General features: G+C 36.0%; 1 protein-coding gene across 6 annotated transcripts in view; it reads right to left on the bottom strand.

Annotated features, from left to right (window-relative positions):
* Positions 1 to 17,086, bottom strand: part of RGS7 (regulator of G protein signaling 7) — a 355,504-nt gene that overhangs the window by 318,380 nt on the left and 20,038 nt on the right. The window lies entirely within an intron of this gene.

Raw genomic sequence — 17,086 nt, 5'->3', positions numbered from 1 at the left:
TTTTTAAATTGCACAGACTTGTTTTTATAACAACTATCTCATTGGTTCTTATATACTCATCATCCTCTCTAATTATAGGACAATGATCACCTGTGTTAGTGAGGCATCACTGAATGAAAATAAAGACAAACAGGGAGCTCAATGCTGATCATTCTATTTCACTGAATTGTCTACCAATAACCTTTTCCTGCAATATTGAAAGTACAAAAATGCTCAAATGGAAACAACGTGAATAAACAACCTAAAAAAAATCCATAAAGGACACAAATCATCCTGATTGCACTGTACACTACTGTGAAAAAAGTTCACAACCAAAATAAAAATTGTAAGAGCTGTGGTATGTGGAGTTTAAAATACAGGCAACTGGACATGGAATCTTTACTAAGCTCATCATTTAAATCACTGCTATAATGCAGTATGGGTACAGTAGGTAGAATGCTAAGGACTCAAGGAACATCATGTTACAATGCTATATTTTTCAGTGTCTTTTCCTACATCATGTTACAATGCTATATTTTTCAGTGTCTTTTCCTACAATGGAGTCCCAGTTTATTGAAAATTTAGGAAAGGGATACAGATTGTGACATTTGATTCCCCGGCATAAGAAGTCATGAAAAATGCAAAAGCTAAAATTAATCTCAGATTATAACATTGCATTTAGCATGTGCACTGAAGTAGAATAGAATCATGAACCACCATGCTTACCTCAGTTCAAAAGCTGCCCACTCAGTGCCCACATTCTCTTAAATTTAATTAAAGAATCCTTAAGAACTCCAGCCAACAACACTGTAACACCATGGCAATTCTGTTCACAAAAAACATATTAGCCTTCCAGAGTAAGATAAGAGACTCACATCAGCACCCTCCCCACACATGAAATGATGCTGCCCTCTACACAATTCCATTTCAAGTTTAAAAGACATATTCCCAAGGGAGACAACATGTTTGCTTCCTTAATTTCAAAAGCCCATCTTGTTTTGAATCAAAAAACTAACATTCCTTACAAGAAGAGTGTGAAACTAATTTTGGCAGTCACTCTACTTCTTATGAAAACAATCAAGAGTTTGACAAACTAGGGTTGGCAATGTGGAGCATCGGGCTAAGCTAGCACTTAGGAGCTGGCACGTCACATCAGAGTGCTGTTTGAGATCCAGCTGTTCTGATTCTTGCCCAGCTCCCAGCTAGGTATGTGAGAATGCAGTAAAAAAAAACAAAACAAAACAAAACAAAAAAAAAACAGCGCACGTACTTGGGCTTCTGCTACCCCACAAGGAGACCAGGATGGAATTCCTGGCACCTGGCTTTAGCCTAGTCCAGCCCAGATGTGGCAGGCATATAGGGAATCAAACAATACATGAAGGACATTCTTATATTCTATTTCTCTCTTTCTCCCTCCCTCCCTGCTCTTCCTCTTTCAAATAGGCGGTTATTTTAAATTTTGTATACATTTGTATTACTATAAAGAGAACAGATTTATTACAGCACACAAACACAACCCTAAGAATATGATATTTCCCTCCGTCCCTCTTCCTCATCCTTCTTTCTTTTTCAATTTTTGTGACAGCAGTTAATTTCATTGCATCTCAGTCTTCCTGAGCATATTATTAACTTTGAGGCTCACAAAAGATGTTTGATTAGGGAATTAACATCACTAACTGGTAAATTACCAACCACGGGAGCTTTTCATTCTCAATCACTGAACAAATTTTTATTCCTAATCTTTATTCACTACCACGAAATCTGTTGAGAAACTACTATGCGTGAGATAACATTCTAGGTTCTGTGTTGGGCAACCTTTAGCGAATACACCAGTTATCTGCTCACATGAAGCTTACATTCTAGTGAGAGAATCAGACTACAACAATAATGTACTGTTTCACACATAAGAAATAAATAAATTACAATGTTATAAAGGGTAAATATTATCAAAAAAGAAGAGAATACATTATGAATTAGAAATAAGGCTGGAGGGACATAAAGAACACGGTTAAAGTGAGTGGTCAGGTGAGTCCTCATTGGAAACTTCATATTTGAGCGAAGAGCAATTAGGAGTGAAATGAATATGCAAAGGAAGACAGAAGGGCCAATGCAAAGGGCCTGAGGCAGATAGGATCTTAGCATCTTGTGCCCCATTCAGAGACTAAAGCACTCATGGTACAGAGCAGCAGAGGGTAATAAGCCCAGGTCCCAGAGGTCACTCCAGGCCAACCCTAGAATGAACTAACAGTTTTGAGGAACCTGAAATACAAGCTACTTTAAATGCTTAAAAAATAATTTTGGCTGTGCTGTGGTGCACAGACTGTAGGCAGGGTCCAAGGAGGAGCCCTTTGCCACAACCTGCAACAGCAAATGAAGTGGCTGTGCAAATGATTTCCTGTGGATGGAATCACAACAGTTTAAAGCTATTGCCAGAATAACTGCTGATGGTTTGAATATAGTTACAAAAGGAATAAAAAACAGCTCTGAGGTTTCTTTATTGAAACAATGGAATGAAAGTTGATACGATTTCTTGAGCTGCAGAAAAATGGCAGGAATCGGCTTGTAAATTGAAATACATCTAATAGGCAAAAAAACAAAACAACCTAGGAATAAAAAAAGAAGCTTCACATTAGATCATTTTAAATTTAAAAAATGGCTAATTTCATTACCATTTAAGTTCACTAACCAGGAATTTTTACTGTTTTGACTTCACACACTTTTTAATTTTTTAGTGATTAATTTACAATAGTCCTCCCAACTCCTACACAGGTGTCGTAGAGCAAGGTTTTCTTGTCAACCGTCTCACGTTTGATAATAACTATCACCCACTGCTTCCAATCTCATGATATCAGGCACATTTCAAACTGCAGGCTGATTAAAAAACAACATTGATAACCAATGAGGTACCAAATATTTGAGTGTAGAGTCTAATGAGTTTTTTTTTTATCATTATCAATGAGACACACTTCATATTATCAGTCATTCCTGCTTGACAGTCCTGTCTACGTTCTAAGAGTTTTAGTAGAATCTTCATGGTCTTCTACTTATAAAATCATATAATACACAGTTTGAACTCTTACTTTCAATTTAGATGCTATCCATTTACTTTCATTACCTAAGTGCTCTACTTAGAACATCCAGTACCACGATGAACTGAAGTGACAAGAATTCGTGCAACAGGGACATCCTTTCCTTGTCACTCATTTTAGTGGAAAAGTTTAAAATTTGTCATTATTATGATGAGCTTTTCATATACAACTTTTCTTATGTTACGGTAAATTCTTTTTTGTGACTAATTTTTCAGAGTATTTATTATTGAAGGAGGTTAAATTCTGTTAAATGTTTTTTTCTGCCTGCTGTGTGGTGATCATTTGATTTTTATACTTTATTCTTTTGGTGTTATGTATCACATTAATGGGCTTCAGGTGTTGAGCTATCCTTCCATCACAGGAATAAATTCCACTTAGTCATGGTGTTTGATGATTTCAATGTGCTGTTGCACTTGAGTTGTTAAGGACTCTACTGAGTATTTTTACATCTACACTAAATATGGATATTGGTCTGCATTTTCTTCATTTTATAATAGAGTGATTTTACTAGTCTTGAAATAAATTTATAAATGTTTCTTCAATGGTTTTACAAGATCAACATCAAAACTTGACTTGTTTCTCAAAGTGAGAAACCTTGTTGCTGCTAAGTCAGATGAGAGTTTAATATTTTTCCAATATTCACAGAACTTATGTTTTCCATTTACAATGCGACAGCTGTAAGTATATACTTTTCAGTGCATACTATCATTGTTAACATTTTCTCCATCACCGTGAAGCTTGGACAATCAATAAAATAATCAACCAAGCACTAGTTCATAAGTTTGTCGATATCTGTGGGGTAAGTACTATCAACATAGGTGATTTCAAGGATTCCATATTTGTTATAGAACCCAGAGAGGAAACACATGAGTAATTTATATATAATGCATTAATAATTTGAAGAGCACACATGATTGTTGACCATCTAGTAATCCTGTGTTTAGGGGAAAAACAAATTTTTACTTATAATCTTTATTCACTATTATAAAATCTGTTGAGCACCTATTGTGTGTGAGGTAACATTCTAGGTACTGGGTCGGGCATCTTTTAGTGAACACACCTTACACTGCCATTTGTGATAACATGGATGAAATCAAAAGACAGACAACAAGTTACATGAAATGAAGCTGGGCCAGGAAGATAAGTACTGTATAATCTTGCTTGCATATGGAAGTTAGGAATATCAATCTGATAGATACAGCAAAAATGCAATTTGCAGAGGCAAGTTAGAAGGGAGTAATTGATTGAAGAATACAAAATTTCCATTAGATTGGAGAAATAAATTTAAATTATCCATTGCAATGTACAGTTTTAATATTCTCTTCACAAAAAAAGGCAAGTTAGTGAAATGATTGATATGCTAATTACTTTGATTTGAGTGTTCTGCAAATGTATATACAAATCAAAGCACAACGATCCCATAAATATATACAACAATTCTCTGTCAATTAAAAATGAAGTTGCACTTTCAAAATAGCAGATAATGAAACAATACAATAAAATACTTCAGAATGGATAGGTTTTCAGTATTTACACTCCTTTAAAATAATTCAATAAATTGCAAGTTTATATAATCTAATGCCTAACAAAGTTTTTATTTAAAAAACCAGCACACAAACTTCTTAAGACTTTAACCACTGGCTTTAACAGACTGTATGAGTCACAGCACATCACACAGTGTGGTTTCTAGCAAACAACTTGTCAGAATGATGTAGAGATAAAACTAGAAAAAAAGATCTGCCCCTTGCAATCTGCATTGCTCTTTTCTTGGTTCTCGAAATATCTGGCTCAAGGAAGCTACTACCAATTCTTCAGCTGAATAAATTCTTGAACTCTTAAGCCAGCCTTCTTAAGATCCCACCCAGAAACCCATGACACTAGGGACCACATGCCAAGTCAGGCAGGATTCCAACAATGTGCCGCATATAAAACATCATAGAAAAATTATTTACTGTTGAATAGACATCTTTTTGGATTATCAAGGCTTTGCATGTCTTTTTCTTGCCCACTTATCAGTTGCTATTGGATATTGGATATATCTTAAAGATACCATGATTTTCTTGCTGAAGCAGAGGATAACATTTGGCAGTAAACACTGAATTCAATGCCATCCCAGCTTTTGAAATCCCCTGGTTTTTCTGCACCTACGGCGTCCTTTCTTGTGTACTGTGCACAAAAGCATCTTGTACTACTGGGACTCATTTTACCTTCTTAACAAACAATACCTACCCCTTGTTCAATCCCTTTGTCTATGTACTCTAAATCTATCTCCACCACCCAAAGGTTCATAATCCAAGAGTAAATCATTCAGATATAGACTGTCAGCTAAAAATACATATAGGCAAAAGGTTAAACATTATTCTCAATATAGGAACCCAAACACTAACAGAAGTTTAGTTGTAACATCTCACACTAAGTACAGGGTTTGGTTGGGACTTACCAAGTGCACAGCATCAGCAAACTTGATATATTAAAAAGTAACTTCTGTGAAATATGGCAATATGCATGACCAACATTGGGTTGCTTTGGTTTGATTCCAAGTCCTGCTCTTCATTTCAGGTTCCTACTAATACAGACCCTGGGAAACACTGGTGATGGATCAAGTAGTTGGGCTTGTGATAAGTAAGCTAATTCAATAAACTTGGCATACTAAGAGCCGGGTTCTGTGGATAGTACTGAGTACACAAAAGAGACAGACGGTTTATCTTTTCTCAAGAAACTAAGAGACTAGTAGATAGCCTAATAGAGTCAAGTAAATGCATCGCCACAATATATCATGTACATGATGTGTTGAACCAGGCACTTTTTGCAGCAATAATAAAAGAGGGTGATGTGTGATGTGGGGAGAAGTCTTTCAAGTTCCAACATTACATTAACATTCAAGTGTAGCTGTGTCTACAATATAAAGTAAAATAAAAATCACACTGGACAATTGTCTAGCATCATCAATATAAACACTCAATGTTAACAAAACCGGAATGGACAGAAAAAAAAAAAAACAGCAAAATCAATTGCTATTAACTCAGACATATATCAAGAGATTCAAAGATACGCTGAGTATCACTGACGGTATGATGTATAATTTTGGCAAAAGGAACTTTATGAAGATTTCATATACATTTAAATCTCATATCAACATGTTATTTCCAAATTAAATTCAAAAGCTGAGGAATAAGAAAAGTGTATTTATTTCCCCTTAAATTATACTACCACAGGTACATAATCTTTCATTGTAAAATAACAATGTCACTTTTTGCTATCTCAACAGTATTACTGCCTTTCCTATCTCTCAAAGCACACTGAAAAAATAAATTTGCATCTCTATTTTAAAAATCCAACCAGCATGAATAGTTTTCCATCTTCACAGCTTTCTGTTTCTAAGAAATTCGGAGTCCCCACCCATATTCAAACTCAAACTCCCTTCTACTTCACTCTGGATCCACCCATCTCTACCTAGGTTGAATATGCATTCCAGACTCACTTTCCAAAAGCAGAATTGAAATTTTGTATCAAAATCACAAGCCAGTTTTTTTAATTACTCCAATAATATTGTCATTTATTCAAAACAAAAAATGGGAGGTGTTAATTATATTTTAGTTATATCTGGAAATTATCACATGTTTACTACCAAACCTAAAGAATTCATTGAACCCTGAATTAATAACCATAATCCTAAATAATCTTCTGTAATCTGTTCAAAGGGTAGCAAGACAGAATTCTTACAGTATTTCTCTCCCTCACAGTATGTAATTCTTGTTTACTAATTATAGAATAAAGTTTATAGAATTATGGAATAATATACCACTGGTCTGAAACTCAAATGCCTCCTACTTGCCTTCCCTGATGATTAGCCACATGTCTTATAAAATCTATACTTTGCCCAACAGAGACTCAGTGTTCTCTGAGCAGAGAACTTTACAACCTCCATATATCTGCTCGTTCCTGTTTTTGTTTCTTTTTTTCCCAATAGGCCAACCTTCCTCCCATTTCACCTATTCAGACTCAGCTCATCAAAACCCTCCCTCCCAGCATTCAAACTGTCCAGACTGTACCACTGTAGGATAATGCCCCTGTCCGCTACCTTTCTTTGGATCAATATCGCTCTGTCACCTCTTTGATGTTTCATTCAAGCATAATCCCCACCACCACCAGGAAATACATAGCAAGTGTACAAAAACAGAACTATGAATGACTGAACTTTGTAAAGTATTATTTAAAAGACAATGTAGCCTTATTTACTTTTGTCACACAAATACACATACCCACTACCATGAATTGGTAGGCTCAGATGTTTTCAGAAATCAAGTAACTCTACACTGAGCCAGCAACTGACATTAGAAATTGTTTTAGTGAATCATGCTCAGTTAGTACCTTATGTTTCACTTGTTTGTTTCTCATATCAAAAAAGAAAAAGCAAAAGCATGAGAATTCTGCTGTTTAAATACCCTACTTACACAAATTCAAGAGAAACAGGGTATCATCACATCTGCCACCTAAATTCAATTGTCTGCTGCAACTGCTGCCCTTCATGGGTGAATTGAGACTTAATGCTCAGCAACAACAAAGCTCACATTTTTTGTGTTCCAACCTCAGATAGTTTGTTCCCAGAGGCACTGAACAATTATTACCAACATGGAATCTACTGATAACTTGTAAATGGATTTATACAATGGAATAGTTAAAATATCAGAGCTATATAATCATACCACCAATAGTCTCACCTTTTCCTAGAAAAAAAATCTACAAACTATAAATATATTATTATTTATTCATTCCAATATTATGAACAAATAAAAACAATCACAAACATGGCCCAACTATGAATTTTTATGCTATAATCATAGCACACTGAAAGACATGAATTGGCCCAGTAGGACCAGGAAATAAAATGATTTCTGAAGTGTACAGACAGTAAAAAGTATATAGAGAAATTTATGTTACTCTAGAAATTTATGTTACTCTATGTTAAAGGCAGTTATTTTAATTACTTTAAAATCATATTTATTCTTGTCCACTACTAACTCCTCAAACATTTTCTGATATTTTTGCTTGAAAATAAGAAAGCAGAGAAAACATGAAGCATCCAATTTTGTGATAACATTAAAAATTGATAATACATTTCTGTTACTTTAAGTGCCAATGATTGCCACAAGTTCTGGCTAATGCACAATGTCAATATATCAATAGAGACAATTTCTTTCCCTTAAACAGTCTGACAAGTTGTCCACTTTCCTTAAACAAAAGAGGTGTGTCAGAACACTTGTCATCCACTGCTCTTGTTGAAGGGGCAAGTCAAAGTGGAGCAAGCTTAGTATCACAGTGCTTACTTCAAAACGGCCAACACCGAGGCCTGCCAGTAACAAACCTACGCGCAAGTCTTAAAAGATAAGCTGGGCAACCAGGTTATAATACCAAAAATTTGGATTAGAAAATCAAGAAAGTGAGCCAATATAATTCAACCATTAGGGAAGTTTCCAATAATAATAATAATAAAAAGATGAAGTAGAAGGTAAAAGCGAATCAGTAGAAAAAAGACCAATGAAGACATTCAGCAAGCCAGACAGAAAAGGCACAAGAGGTATTCAAAGCACTGATTTCCAAGATTTCTGACTCCAATTGGCCAATGGAATTAGCACTTACCCAAAACTATAGCCTCCAACTCCCTAGGGCCATAATGTACCCAGATAATCTGATGTATCTCATAGGTCAATAATAATAAGATTTTGCCTACTGATGCACTACAGTGACAGAAAGGCATAGGCCAAGAGAATAATTTTAAAAACCCAGGATGCATGAAGCCAAAACTAATTCTATCATTTACTATCTGTGTGGCTCTAGGCAAGCTATTTAATCTCACACTTGTCAAATGTAAAATTGATACAGCAAGGCCACCAGGCTGATTATGAAAATAAGTGAGATAATGAATACACATGGTCAGTAGAGATAGCATTCAAAGCTGTTCAATATATGATCACCAACAACGATGACAATGACCATCATTATTTTCTTTTTGAGAAAAGATTCATATAGTTAGTTAATTAGTTAGTTAGTTTAAAGCCAGAGTGGCATACAAAAGAGAGACCTTCCATGCACTGGTTTACATCCAAAATAATTACAATAGCCAAGACTAAATCAGACCAAAGCCAGGAACCTGGAATTCCTGAAGTCTCTGACATGAGTAACAAAGGGACAGCACTTAATTCATCATTCAGTTTTTTTCCAGACCCATTAGCAGAATCCGAGATCAGCAGCAGAACAGAGAGGACTCAAACCAGCACTCTATACCAGATGCCACAAGTACAAACGGTGGCTAGAATATCTAAGCACTGACCCCAATCATTTTCTTTTTGCACTGGTATAATGGATGAGTAAAACATAAATAAATAAGCTCTAAATTTAATGTAACACTGGTAATATAATCAGTTTTGTCAATGACAATATACACTATAGCTAATATTTTAAACATAGAACACATTTTCTTGGAGACAGGAATACAAACGAAATATACATGGAAGAATCTTCACGCATCGCTTTACTGAAAACCTATATTCTTCATTTGTCTTTCTACCAGTAACATTCATTACAGATAAGATATAAACCTAATTTTCTCTGAAAATGGTATAACTCATGTACTATTTGCTATTTATGGAGATTCTAAAGAGGCATCCTCAATGAAACTACTGCCTGCCAATACTTGCACTCCAAGGACTACGTCAGAAGAAAATGCACAGTCACTTCCAATTAAACATTGTTTTATAGCACACCACTCAACAAAGTCAAAATTCCGTCATTATTACATGTAAAATCTTTCACAATGTGATCCTGTTCCTCACTTCATCTCCTACTGTGGCGCTTCACCTTCCCAAGTCCTTTTTTATTGGAAGCTACTTCAAAAAGTTCTTGATCCAGCAATCCCACTACTGGGTAGAGACCCAAAAAATATGAACCATTGTTATCAAGAGACACCTGCACTACCATTTTCATAGCAGCACTGCTTTGAATACCCAAAATATGGAATCAGCCAAAGTGTAAATCATCAGATGAATGGAAAAAGAAAATGCAGTATATACATATGCTGTTTAGCTATTTAAAAGATTGAAATTCTATCACTAGCATTAAAATGATTGCAACACAGGGACATCATGCTGATTGAAATAAACCAATTGCATGAAAATAAATACCACATGTTCTCCATTATGTGAAAGCTAAAATTAAAAAACAATAATTTAGAAAAGAAATATCTGTGATGCCTGTGTATATTGATTTTTCTGCTAATATAGTGCTTTGACAAACTTTGCTTTAAATACCAGAATGATATAATACTATAGTTTTAATGAGTTGTGATTACTTTAAAACTTACTGATTTGAGTGAAATATTTAACTTTTCATTTCCCTATTGTTTTAGCCCTTCCCTATACTCCAGCTGAATCTTGGTATTTTTACTTCTTATATGTTGAACTCTTTATTTAGTACATCTTTAAGCTTTTGATTAGAACATACATTTTTAAATGTGCTTAAAAATTGTTTAAAAAGATCATGGGAAACTGAGCTAAAAGATGATGCACATTTCTTCTAAATTTTTAAAAACTCATATGCACTTTCTTTATTTTTTTTCTTTTCTTTTCTATGCTCCTCTGTGAACATATGTATGGGTAATAGATGCTTTTGAGCTATGCTTTAAACCTTAGTTCAAAGGCCACCATTGAAACTTGTTACATCTATGTTTTAAACTAGTAACTGCCAGGGGTCACAAAATACTTGGTGTGTCCCTTCTGTATTATAAACACAAAATTCTGTTATAAAGCAATTGCTACATACTTCCAAAAAAAAAGCTGTGACTACACTTCAAATGAAGACAAACCGGAAGAAAACTGTGAAATTCATAAACAAAGCAACCCAGATAAAATAAAAATACGAGTACCCATATTTGAAATTATTGTTATGAAGTATCTTAAGGTTTACATGTCTCTACTTACAGTCTTATTCTGAGAAGACAAAAAAACAATGAATTTCTGGGGGAAAGAATAGAAATTGTTAGGGAAAAGAAAATTATTTTAATAATAAATATTTTCTATATTACGTGAAAATTTTTCCTACTAAGTTAATGTTCTTAGGCACCACTGAAACTAGAATTGAGAAAGCAATATAACATACTGATTTTATCCTAAGGTATCACAGTGAATGACCCAAACTGGCAGGGATCCTTGTAACTACGGCTTACACAGAAGTCGGAAAATAAGTAGTATTTACTATGGTAAAATCAGAGTATGGCTCTACACAAACTATTTTTAAAAGTGCAGAATGACTACAGGACAGTTACAGCGATCTTCCTTTGGTTAATATAAGAATCCTGAGCAGAAAAAAATTAAAGGATCTGAGCAGCTTCATGATATCTTTCACATACACCTAATACATTGCCAGACATCTGCACACACACTGGAACCTGTTTCCAAATAAATCTGGATTGACGTTGCATGTCATTCCTAGAGAGAAGCCACAGTATATGCTATGGCCAAGAGTCTCCCACTCCATTTGGGTACTTGGCAACTTCTATACAGAGGCAATTTGGCAGAGTCCATAGCATCATGCACGGCTTTTAGATATGGTATTTATCGTACGTATGTATCATATTTCAGGACAATTTTCTTTTCACCAGCTTTTTTTTTTCAATCATTTTCAACCACTGAAACTGAGAGGGGAAGGAGAGGAGGAAAAAGATAAGGAAAAATAAAATAGAACATCTGTAAATCACTTACAAGAAATAGACTTATTCTCACTTCTGGCAAACATGACTCAGAACAATCATTACTCTTTGTTCTTTTAGTCACTAAGCCCCACATGCCCTCTATCCAAGATGTTACACCATTAAATAATCTAAAATATGGGCTAAAAAGCATCTACTTGACAAAAACAAGTAGCCTCTTTGTTGCCTCAACCATTGAAAGGCCAACTATCCCAATAAATATTAACTTCCCCCTCTAGTTGTGTGAAACTAACACAACTCAACAAAGCACCGATAACTCCAGCTTTCCATTGAGGATTCATCCCCAAGCTGAAGCCTTATCTCAGGCCTCATCGCAACCTGGAAACCATCGTGGGGAACACAAAGCCATCCTGGGCTCTCAATTACGTTACCGCATCAACCTCGGAGAGAGGACAAAGGAATACTAGTCAGCTGGCAGCATCTCAGGACCATCTAAAAAGAATTGGACCAACCATACACTCATTCTCATCTGCACATCAGTTTATCAAGTTACAGAACCCTTTGGCTACCACTTCCTTTTTTCATTTCTCTTTTAAAATGTTGCTCTGTGTGTTAACAGGCCTGTTCACAACAGTTCTGTGAAATTTTGCTTGTCTGTTACTTGTACTTTATCTTTCTACCAAAATAATTTGATATTTGCCTGAAACTATCAGCTTTAAAATATGGACAGTCATCATTTACAACGATCATGAAGGTAAGTGGCTTAAGCTCATCAATCAAATGTCATAGATTAGTATAGTGGATTAAAACCACAAAATCTATTTGTTGCCTATAAGAGATATATCTCACCAATAAAGATCAGCAGAAACTGTATCTCATGGATTTTGATGTTTTGGGTTTTTTTTTTTACTTTCCTCTCTTCAAAACTTTTTTTCTCATTAAATTCTTCAATGACTCATAGACCATACAGTAGCATCATTTTCTTCAAGAAGGTTCTTGATTTTCTTGTTCATTCTTCAGTGATACATTAGTCATTCGGCAGCATGTTATTTAATTTCATGGCATTGTAAATTTCTTTCTTCCTGTTGTTGCTTTTGTTTTGTGGCTTTTCATTTAAGACGATGTATAGTAACTGTATAATGGAGACTATCAAAACCAGTGGCATGTTGTCTAACTTCATGGCATTGTAAATTTCTGTTTTTCTTTTGTTGTTGATTTTGTTGTGGCTTTTGAGTTGGGGAATTTATAGTGACTGTGTAGAGGAGACTGACATGTCTAGATGTGAGAATATGGTACACTGTGCATCACTACTTCTGGATCAAGGATGGACTCCCAGTGAAACTGTTTGATGTGTCTTGACAATGGGAGTGCTGGACTCTGCCACTATCCTTGCCCACAATGATGGATTTACGTCTGTTTATGAGGAACTATGCTGTTGTAATGATACGGGAGAACTCAAAGTGTGTGTGTAGGGGGAAGGATTTGGGGAGGAGGTTCGGGAAAATCCCAGAGCCTATGGAACTGAAAAATGATAGCAATAATTAAAAAAAAAAGAAAAAATTGTACTTGATTAAAAAAAGACAATAATCTGTTTACATTAGCATATTTTGGAAGGACGCAGGTTACTCCGTCTTCATTTTGTCACTCACTAGCAATCATAGATGTTTTATTTTGCTTCCAGAAAGTTTTACTTACTTACATGTAAAATCAAGGACTATGTAGTTCACCATATATACTACATTCTGTCACACCTTAGGCTTTTGCAAAGATCACTGCTGACTTATCCACTCCCAGTCACAGTCTAGTTAACTACCAGAAACTATATACCATATAGTTTGGAGCTATATATATATATATATATATATATATATATATATATATACCTTTGGTAGTCAGCCATTTGACTAAGCCACCCTTCTGCCCATGTAATTTCATCTGCGCCCCTCCCCCCACCGAGCCATATTGTGTCATGGCTGCCTGTCCTGACCCCTGAGAGTTAGGCACACCTGAGGGCTTGTATATCTCCCAGGCTTGACTGCTTTTATCCTGTATTCTTGTAGTTTATTATTATATCAAAGGTCTCTATAGGAATATTCCAGAGAAGGCTTTATTAGTTACTCAAAAATAAATCTACAATGCAATGTTTTCCCCAGAAATAAAGTAGATGCTCAGGCTAACAGAAATAGCAGAATTTTTCTCATCTTCCAGAAAATATATACCAGAGTCACATCTAAATATCAACAGCAAATCTGAAATAAGCTTTTTTTTCATTTCCTTTACGGGTAACAAAAGGGGATGAAAATAGCCCCTTGTGCTATTGGCGTTTAATAATAAGACTTTATACACATAACGCTATCAGATACCAGTCTATTCTTCCTCCCTGGTAAATGTTGAGTCTCATTCACCCCCTAAATATTCCCAGTAGAATAACTGGAACCTATGTCAATCCCAACAACACATTAAGGAGTTTCAAATATAATCAACAAATATCAACGTAATTACAGACTCTGTTCCAATTTTACCATTAGAGAATACAATATTATGGTAAAAAAGCAAAGCATTTTCATAAAATAGAAAAAAGGCATATCTGAGAGGACAAAAAAAGGTCTTCTATCAATGAAAATCATAAGATATGTAATGTATACATAATTGTTATGGAGTTCAAAATTCCAAAATGCTTAAGAACACAGTAATAGCTGCACTGAGACCTTCATAAACTGGATAACCAACACAAACAGTGAAAAACAGGTCTTCTTCCAGCATTATCCTACTCAAATAGTTCACAGGAGATGTAAAGATTGTGATTAATGCAACAAAGATCAAATTCTCCAACCAGGGTTTGATGGTGGCAGCAAACCATATGTTCCCTTTAACAGTTTTCCATAAGGAACACAGAGACCTCGTACAAACACTGACAGATGACAGGATGCTTTTCTTGGTACTAGATTAAACAAACATGTTGCTTAGCTGCCAGAACCTTTTAAACCTTAAAAGATACCTGGGCCTGGAGCAATGACTCAATGGCTAAATTCTCACCTGGCAAGCACATAGGTGCCAGTTCATGTCCTGGCTGCTCCACATCCCATCCAGCTCTTTGCTTGTGGCCTGGAAAAATAGTCCAGGAATGGCCCACAGCCTTGATACCATGCACCCACATGGGAAAACCAGAAGAAGCTTCTGGCTCCTGGCTTCCAATCAGCTCAATCCTGATGATTTGGACATTAATGGAGTGAACCAGTAGATGGAAGATCTTTGTCTCTCCTCTGCATAAATCTGATCTGCCTTGTCAATAAAATAAATGAATCTTAAAAGAAAAAAAAAACTTAAAAGACACTTGACAAACTTTTCTGTTCGCTGCTAGAGGTTGAGATATAGATATATATGTGATGGATCATCACAGCAAAGAAAACTTGGTAGCAAGCCCCGCTGACTCTCACCTGATATCACATGCTTTAAGTGACAGGCATCCTACATCAGAAGCTGAAAGAAAGGATTTCATATCAGATCAAAAACTAACATGACTGAAGTGAATGTATCAAGCCAGTGTTTGGGCTTAAGTCATAAGTCACCAAAGCAGAACTTGAAAAGGAGCCAGCTCTTCAGAAAGTCATGTGAAAAATACCTGGAGTTTTCCTTTGATTTCAAGTCCAATATGCTCTAAATGTGAAGGAAGACTCTTGACAATGTGTATGACTTGCCCAGAAAATATGTGGTTAAAAGTCCCATGGTACACTGTATTCAGCAAGCTAACCCAATAGTTACATTTGTTTATGAGAACTGTTTTTCACTCTAAAACCTGAAAACATGTTCTTCCATAACAAACAGAAAATAAAATCCTGTTTCACACACCAACCTTTACTTCCTCCTGCAAGTGTACATTCCTTTCTTCTACAAAAATAAAGAAAGGATCACATGGAAGGGAGATAATCCTCCTATCCTGGAAAAGAACAGGTGAATTAGATGACTCATAGAGCCCATGCCACATCTGTTGTTGGAATATCTAAAACCTAAAAGATCTCCCTTTGAGGAAAAAATGCATAATTAATTGTGGAAAGCTGCAATTCTATAAGTGTGTGCTGTATATCTTCCATTTGTATATCTGTGAGCAAACCAGAAGTGTAACGCTACTGATAATCTGTGCTTCTTTAGAGAGTTGAGCTATAACAGCCAATAAAAACACAGCCTCTTGGTGTAGGCGTCTGGCCTAACAGTTGAGGCAACCACGTACCACACAGGAGTCCCTGAGTTCAAGCCCTGGCTCTGGCTCCTGACTTCAGGTTTTTGCTAATGCAGAATCTGCAAAGAAATGATGATGGCTCAGGAAATGGGTTCCAGTACATTGGGTTCTGTTTGTCTTTTGGATGGATGGATTATTTAATTAACCCTCTTGATTCTCAACACAAATGGACATGCGCCAAAGTTAAACAAAAACAAAACAAAACAAAAATCACAGCTTCTCAACAATGCAGGGAGGATATCTGCCACCCTTGGAGTGCAACAAGCAACCTCATACCCAAGCAGCCTTCATTTTCACTGCCTCATGAAAAAGATGGAGACTTTTTTTCCAAAGTGATAAATAATGATGTCAGGCTATGCCTTCCACACTGTCTCAATCCACTGCCCATCTAGGAGCAAAAAGATAACAAAGACAAGGGTTTACTTTGTTCTGAAGGACATTTCACAGAGAGGAAATTCACTGCCTGTAGTTTAGAGTCAATCTGTAGAGCTGGCCAACAGAGAAACAGCTGTGGGTGCCCCTTAAAGACAGTGATTGTGACACTACTATCATTTACCTCCCTTAGCTTTTTCCACCACTTTATCCTCAAGACCAGCTGGACTAGTGGTTCTGAAAAAATAAACACTCAGTTGGTCAGATGGATTATTGAAAGGGAAAGAAACTCTACACAGAGAAATTTGCCACTAGTAATCCCACACAGCTTGAATAGAGATCACCATGGTCGGAAGATGAGAAGAGATAGATTGGGAGAATAACCACCTTAGGAGTTACAAAACCTGTGTTCATACTCAGAACCTTCACAAGGTCTCAGAGTGAGGGTTCTGACCTACCGACATACTTAGGACAATGCCTACAGGACTAGTGGTAACGAAAAAGCATCCACGACAACATTCTATAAAGTCCAAAACACCTTTTAAATCTGAAAGAGCAAGCATTTAGCACAGGACTTAAAATGCCGGGTGAGACGCATCTCCTGCAGGAATGCCTATGCTTGAGTCCTGGCTCCACTCTGAATGTCAGCTTTCTGCTAATGTCCACCTCGGAAGGGGGTAGCTAAAGTGATTGAGTCCCTGCGAC

The sequence above is a fragment of the Ochotona curzoniae genome, unplaced genomic scaffold, assembly GCF_017591425.1.
Source record: "Ochotona curzoniae isolate NIBS_2020 unplaced genomic scaffold, NIBS_Ocur_1.0 scaffold_4683, whole genome shotgun sequence".
Lineage (NCBI taxonomy): Eukaryota > Metazoa > Chordata > Mammalia > Lagomorpha > Ochotonidae > Ochotona > Ochotona curzoniae.
Note: the sequence above shows the minus strand (reverse complement) of the source record. Positions and strands in the feature narration are given on the sequence as shown.